This window comes from Papio anubis, chromosome 11 (assembly GCF_008728515.1).
Source record: "Papio anubis isolate 15944 chromosome 11, Panubis1.0, whole genome shotgun sequence".
Classification (NCBI taxonomy): Eukaryota; Metazoa; Chordata; class Mammalia; order Primates; family Cercopithecidae; genus Papio; species Papio anubis.
In genome coordinates, this window is record NC_044986.1 from 32,406,364 (window position 1) to 32,414,524 (window position 8,161).

Consider the following 8,161-nt stretch of genomic DNA (forward strand, 5'->3'; position numbering starts at 1 on the left):
GGCCGCCTCCGCAGTCCAGGAGAGCGCGGCGGGGCGGGTTCCCTGGCAGCACTATGAGCGCAGCTGCACGCGTTCGGGCGGAGCCCTCGCCTCTGGAGAGTCAGGTTTGGCCGAATTCTCCAGCTGCTGTGGCGACCGTGGGGTTAGAGTCGCACCACCCCCCGCGGAGCCCTGGTCTGGAGTCCGAGCTGAGTGGAGGCTGGGGACTGGTCAGAGCCAAGCAGACGGCTACGGCTACGCTATGGGCTGTGTGTTTTTCCCTGCATCCCCGCCGCACTCTTCCACACCCTAGAGGGCCAGATTTGTAGGGCGACGGTGCAAGATGTCCCTTCCCTCCGGAAGAGGTTTATATTCGGCCTCCTGGATGCTGGCCCCAAATGAGAGCGGATTTCTCGTATTTTCACAAATCTGGTGAATGGCATCTTGGCATCTAGCCCGGCCCGGACAAGTCCCTGTGGCGGGGTGTGGGGTGGGGCGCTTCTGGGTCATTTACTAACAAGCCCTCCCCCCGCCCCCCACCAGCTTGCTGCAGGGCTCACAGGGCGGCCTGGGCACAGTGAGGCTGGAGGGAAGCGAGTTTTTCTCACTTACGGGCTGTCTCCAGCGCATGGCCTGGCACCTCCATGCAGGTGTCCCTTGGCAACTCAGGAGCTCAGTGGATCCCTGTGAACGTTTGTGCTTGGCTTCTTCTGGAGGTGACACCCCAGGAAAAGCCAGGACATCGGGCTGCTGTGCGGAGGGGACAGTAGAACCCACCCCAGGGCGGAAGGCTCAGGGATGGCTAGGGGCAGCTCCCTGGAACTGGAGGCTCTGCTCATTTAGTGCAACCGAAGACTCCAGGCCTTCCAAAGATCTGCTTCTTCAGCCCATCTCCCACGCAGACACTCCTACCCCCCTGCTCCACCTTATGTCGAAGGAGAGAAGCCAGTCCTGCAGAGCCCAGGCTGAATGGAGTCCCACAGGCACTGGAAACCTTGGGGCTTCTGTGGGGTTAGTAAATCGGTCCCTCCATATTCCTTTGCCCACTCCTCTGCAGAATTCGCCCCAGGGCAATAACCACAATAATCAGACCAGCGCTGCGCTGACCAGGAAGCACCCAATTTCTGGCCTGAGATGGGAAAGGGAGAGAAGTCAAAGTCTGCAGACGTGAAGCCTCTGGTTCCCAAAATGGGTACAAGAATACAACTGTGTGTCTGAGTTTTCGTGGCTGGCTTTGGGAACAGGTGTGCCAATGTGCAAGGGCCGCTTTTCTCTGACAGCAAGTGAATGGTGAGGGACCATGAAACCCCTATGCATTTTCCTATGAACCTGTGGGACAGGCCTCCCCAGTCTGTGCAATCAGGTGTGGCCACCTGACAGCAGGGTAATTGCATGTGATCCTGAGATTCCCTAGGCCAAAGGTAAGGGAAAGCTGCCCCTCAACTTCCCTCCAGAAATTGAGGGTCTGGGAATGAGGTGCAGAGGGTAGATGCCCTGAGATTTGTAGGACCCACCCTGAGGGCCCCAGCAAGTCCTGAGGGTGGAAAACCCAGGCCACAACACCTTGGGGTGCTCGGTGCCATTCCTGGAGCATCTGTGAAGAGCCAAGCTCTTTTACCTGAGTTATCTTCTAAATCCCCTTAATCCAGGTTAATTACAGGTTGGCCCTGTAATATGGGCAAGGAAATTGCAAGATCCTGAAACTTAATGAACTTACTCGAGGTTGGACAGCAAAGAAGCCAGGCTTAACACTTAGGCTGATCTTCAAAGACACTTCAACAGCTGCTTGGGACTGAAAGAGGGTTTTTGGAAGAGGGAAGGTGCAGAAGGAGAGGGGAACTGGCATCAGAGGAGCAGTGCCAGGAACAGGGAAAATAGCAGGACATAAAACACTGGGATTGGTGAGTCCTGTGGCATGTGGACAGAGCAGTCTAAAACATCTTATCAATGCTCTGGGAAAAAGAAAAGCCAAAACAGTCTATCAGAAGGGGGTATTACATGTGTCACTGTTTTTCATTTATTTAAACAAAATGGAAAAATGCTCTTAAGAAAATAAAACAAGATTACAAGTCGTATTTGGCAGGCAACTTTAAAATCCTAGGATTAGATCTTAGACGTGGGGAAGTAGTTTAAGACCTTGATGCCTGAAGCAGTGTCAACAATACCAAAAGATTGTTCTAAATGTGCAGTCTCATAAAGATTCATCTCGTCAGGCCCCATCAAGATCTAATGAATGAGAATCCACATTTTAACAAGATCCTTGGGTGATTTTTGCACATACAAAAGTTTAAGACACTGGTAGGGGCTATTTGTATATAAATGAATACACCTTATATAGCATACAACAGAGCCTTCCAGGGATGTTCCCCTACCCCCACCTCCCGTATCATCGTGGAGAAAGTGAGGGAAGGAGGCAAGCTCGCCCTTCTTTCCTTCTTTCCTTTCTTTTCTTTCTTTCTTTCTTTCTTTCTTTCTTTCTTTCTTTCTTTCTTTCTTTCTTTCTTTCTTTCCTTCTTTCTTTCTTTCTTATAAAGTCTCACTCTGTCACCCAGGCTAGAGTGTAGTGTCACTATCACAGTTCATTGCAGCCTTGACCTCCCAGGCTCAGGCAATCCTCCCGCCTCAGCCTTCAGAGTAGCTAGGACTACAGCCATGTGCCACCATGCCCAGCCTAAATATATAGCTGGAGGTGGTCTCGTCATGTTTCCCAGGCTGGTCTCGAACTCCTGGGCTCAAGCCATTCACCTTGGCCTCCCAAAGTGCTGGGATTCTAAGTGTGAGCCACCAAGGCTGGCCTGCCATGCTCTTTCTTTGTGTAGTTTGATTGAATCACACTGAGAGGTCACCATGAAAACCTCTGGTAACTCCCTGACCTTCAAGTCTCACCCTCCTACCCACCTCAGCTCACTCCCCCATTCTCCAGTCCAGGAGCAGATGGACAAGGAGAGGAAGGATTTTCCTTTCTGGTTCTCTGTTCCTTTGTCTAATGAAGTGTGATTCATTGGCTTCTATTTTTAATTTTCTGCCAGTTTGAGTCCTCCCACCTTCCTGACCCAGAGGAGGGAGGGGAAGAGGTGAAAGTGCATGGAACCCCCTTCCAATCCTGCAAGGCTCCAAGCCCTGCTGGGAAGACCTAGAGTGTAGGCTTGCAGTCGGTGCGGGGGAGGAGGGGGTGGCCTCAGAGGCCTGGCAGAGTGGGGCCTGGAAGCCAGGCACCTCACGGGGAGGAAGGTTCCAGTAGACTGGATGAGACTGAAGGCGATTTTCCCAGAGCTCTAGAGGGCAAACATCCTGCCCACCTCTAGACTAAGAGCTCCCTCCAAATCTGACAGGAGTCTGGTAGGGTCTCATCTCCAATTCTCACTAAATACATGACATCCCAGGACTCGGCCATCCCTCTCAAGGACCCTGTCTCTAGAGTTCGACCTCATGGTTGGAATGCTGGCCTCACTGTTTACCAGCCGCGGGCGCTCAGGCAAGCTGCTTAACCTCCGCCTCCCCAGTTCAAGCGATTCTCCTGCCTCAGCCTCTGGAGTACCTGGGATTACAGGCGCCCGCCGCCACGTCTGTCCGGCTAATTTTTGTATTTTTGTAGAAACGGGGTTTCACCATGTTGGCCAGGCTGATCAGGAACTCCTGGCCTCAAGTGATCCACCCGCCTCGGCCTCCCAAACTGCTGAGATTACAGGCGTAAACCACAGCTCCCGGCCCCTGCTTAACCTCTTTAAACTTCAATTTTCCTTATGTATAAAGTAGGGAAAAAAATACCACTACCTCATAAGGTGGTTGCTAGGCATGAAGTAGTACTCTTAAAGCATAGTGCAGTGCCTGACACACAGCATATGCTCCATAACATTGTTTGCTAGTATGATTACCATTCGTATTTTCCAACCCATTCAGTAACAACCGCCACTGCATTTCCGAGGGTGCCACGGAGAATACAAACTCCCAGAGCCTCGGCTCGAAGCGCCTTGCCACGCGCGGCCCCTAGAGGGCGCCCGGAACTCACTCGTTCTGGGCTTCTGTGACCAAGTTCCAGGTCCGGTTCCCACTTCTGGGTGGCTGCTGAATCGCTGCCGCGGCCTCCAGCTTTTGGGTCTTTTGGCTCCTCCGGCAGCAACCAAAGAAATGTGGGCTCTGGGTTCGTAGGGCAGAAAACAGGAGGGGCAGGAGCAGCTCCCACCCAAGCCTTTCCCCAAGGAGGCAAGCAATGGAAGCCCCCCCATTCCCTGCCCCGCACCCCTCACAATCTTCTCACACACAAGGAGGCCAGATTTCCCCAGGCTCTGGGCAGGCAGTGGCGGCCGCTGGACCTTCTGGGCCTTGCTAGGGTCCTCAGCCAGTATCTAGGGTGGCTGCTGCTATCCCCAAGCTCAGCCTCGGGCACATGGGGTTCTGTTACCACCTGAGCTGCAGGGCTGGAACCTGAAGCCAGCTCCCAAGACAACCCCCACCCCCAGGCCAGCTGAGAATGGAGTTAGATTCCCCTCTGTTAGGGGGTGGGGGAAGAGGGAAGGAGAGGAGGGGTGTCCAGGGGTAACCACCTACAGGAGCCGGCCTGGTCGGGTGTGAGCTTGAGCCAGAAGTGAAGGCTGTGTGTGTGCCTGGCACTGCACACTTGTAGCTCCCCTCGTGTAACATTGCACACCCTGATTGTTGCATAGTTGAAGGAGGTATGTGAGGTTGTACCCAGCAATGCAGGCTGTGAGCGGGGGCATGTGAATTGTACCCACCCCTCGACACAATGTAGGTAACCCGCCACTCCCTGGAACTCACCCAGCCCTCCCTCACACCCCAACCTGCCACCCCTCACCCCCATCATGCACAACCAGTCTTTGGAGTCTGCTCTGAGGTCCTTGGAAAAGCTGACCTGACTCCAGCCTCTGCTCAGCCTGTTCCTATCAGATTCTCCAGGATAAGAAATCCAGGTGAAGGTTCCTGGGTGGGAGGGGCTTCCCTGGGCCAACCAGGCCAAGGCTGAATGCGGGCAGAAGGCATTGGATGGGCCCTTTCGAGCCACGCAGGGAACGTGGTGGCAGCTCCTGCCAATTGCTTGACAACAGCCTGGCTGTGGGACTTCAAACTCTGAGCTGATCTGGAGGGTCTGGGGGCCCTGGGAGGGACCAGGACTGGGGGGCTGTGTGGGAGTGACATAGATGTGAAAGTGGGCATGGGGGCAGCAGAAGGAGTAAAGCATGAGAGAGGAGGTCTTTTCTGGCACCTGAGCTGAAGGACCCTCAGGGCAGCCCCAGGGCCACAGCCTCCCTGCTGCCCTGAAGCCTGGCAGCTGAGTCCCAGCTGCTTTAGCTGGCTGGAGGTCCTTGCTTAGTTGTCTCAAGCACCTGAAACCTACCTTGCCCACCTGCGAGTCAGTCGTCCCACAGTTAGGGCACCTATCTGAGTCCTGTGCCCAGGGCAAACCCCACAACTGCCTGGTAGTGGGGCCACCACAGGGTAGTCAGTGCTCAGGAGGTGCCACACAGCCCCCAAGCACAGATGCAGCCACACAAAGCTGCTATTATAGTTAACAGGTTGAGCCAGATTCTCTGTGTGCCTCCCACCGCACTGCACAGGGCCTCTAGGACCCCAGCCCTGGGGCCGCCACCCACTCAGCCACAGGGCCAGATCTGAGCGGCAGGGCTCGCTGGCCACAGGAATTTGGTGATTGCCGTCGGGTCTCAAGCCAAGGAAGGAAGCCGGCCTTTCTGCGCAGACAGGTTTGTTAATTCCCCTTCTCTCCCGGCACCTCTACACACAATTATTTCGATAGTTCTTTTTCTATTTCTGAACAGAGACCGGTCATTTCCGGCAGGGGAGGAAGAGTTTCGAGCTTTCTGTTGTGAGTAGTTGGCCTTGACTGTGACTCTCGCAGGCCCCCTCCCCTCCAGCCTCCGCCCCACGTGGGACGGAGTTTGCGGGTCCAGCCGCCACCCAGGCCTTTCTCCCTGGCCGCGGCGCTCGGCGGACCCGGGATCCACTGAGATTCGGTCTCAACGAATTTCGGGCGGAGAGACGGGAGTCCTGCGTGTCCCGCCGCGCCACAGGTCCCAGCGTCCCCGGGAGTCTGGCACCCCCGGGAGGCCTAGCCCAAGGGCGGGACGTCAGCGGGGCCCCGCTGAAAGTGCACGACCCGGGCCGCAGGCGGCCGAGCAGCGCTGGGAGCAGGCGAGCGGCATCTGGGAAGCTCAAAGGCCGCCCGCCCTGGGCGCCCCAGGCCCCAGCGCTGGGATTGTCCCAACTTTCGGAATGTCCGCTTCTGCGCGAGTCCGGGTGGAGCAGGACAGGGTCCGAGAGCTGCCGGCTGAGGGCTCCGGCCTGCATGTGCTCTCCGCGGTTTGTGAGTGTGAGCCCTATGACGTTCCTAAAGATGGGGGGTGAGTGGGAGGGAGGGTAGGAGGCGTTTTGGGGGACAGCGGTGTTGGGCCTAACTTTGCTCAAGAGGGGATGGGAGAAGGGTTGGAGAGCCCAGGTTTGGGAGCCAGCTTGGGGCTGCTGTGTTTGGGCCGGCCAGCCTCTCCCCACCCAACCTCCGTTCTTCTGTTAGGCTGTGTCCAGAAAATGCTCGGGGTTCTCCGGACACAGCAACCTCTAGAGGCGGTCTTGGGAAACTGGGAGGCGGGAAGAAGGCGGCAGTCTCCCCTGGGGTCCTGCTGTGGGATCGCGCAGCCGGGAAGCATTGATCATGAGTCCAAAAGAGGAGAGAAACCGCACCCCGCGAAGAAGGCGCGGGCTCAGTGGCTCCAGTCCTGCGGGAGCAGAGGGGAGAGCAGACCTGCCCAGATAGAGGGAGACGACTTCTGAGGTTCTGGAGGCTATTTCTGGATTTTGCGCGGCCTGGCGCTGGAGGCTATTTCTGGATTTTGCCACGGCCGGTGAATGCGGGAGACCTGCAGCAGACCCGGCGCTGCCACCAGAACCTTCTCACTACGCCCCACACAGCTCGTCAGGGCCCAACCTGGGCACTCCGCGGGCCTGTGGGGATGGCGCGGAATGGCTGGCCGCTGTCTTCGGACCCTGAAGCCTCCCTTTTTTCTCTTTTCTTCATGTCTACACAAAATGAGTGACAGAAGCCCCCTCTCATGCGGATATCCCAGGGGACCCCAGGTGAGGGGGTGGATGACCAAGCCCATCCTCCACTCAGCCGAACTTCCCCATGGGCTTGCTGGGATGGGAAGTTGCTGTGCTCACGACCTGTGTCACAGCCCCCATGGCAGGGGCAGGTATGGGGGACAGTGGCTCTGACGGTTAGGGTGGCTCCCCACCCTCAGTGTCCCGCAAACACTTCTGCAGAGCTTCCAGGGGCCCCCACACCACGAACTTCTACTTTCCAGCTGAAAAGTTCTCTCACTGTCCCATGCCAGAGAAAAAGCCTCTTATCCCTCCATTTCAACTCACCCCTAGGGCGATGAGTTCTCTAGACCCTCCACCACCCAGCTTCTTCCAGAAAAGCAGACCCAAGTCAGTCTTGTCTAGGATAGTTCGAAGAGGCTGGGGACTGGCTGTTATTATGCCTGTGTGCATGTGTACTGTGGCTGAAGGTCTGCCAAGGGTGATCTGGGGGCTCCCTGAAGGTCCCCAGAAAGTCAGTTCTTTAGATCCCTCCTAGGCCACGCTAGTGCTGGGAACTGGTAGGTCCCACTTAGAGCACCAGAGAGGATCCTGGCCCTAATTCCTGATTCAATGTGCTCTAGTCTCTGCAGCTTGCTGGGTAAGCGTCTAGAGCCCCAGATCTTCAGCAGATGTTGGTCCCACCACAATGTATCTGGGTATCGCACATCAGACTCCCACCAACACATACACCATCAGCGCACAATTACACACACTCATACAGAACCACACCCACCCACCTGCAGTGATGGTCTCCCACAATGATCCACACTCCCCACTGCATTGACTCCCCCAATTACATTCTGTCACACACAAGTAAATACAGGGAAAATGCACAGCTCACACATGATTACATCTTACACACAATTACACCCGTAAAATTCAAGATGATCCACTTCAGAAGCAGTCACATATTTCACAGAAAAATAGATTTACAAAGAGAAACATATTCTCCCAAATATTAACATGATTCATACATAATCACAAACAATGGTTGATTACACAATTACCCAAAAAGAAACAGTCTCATTCGCATAGGGTTACACACACACACCACTACAAGCCCATGCATTCA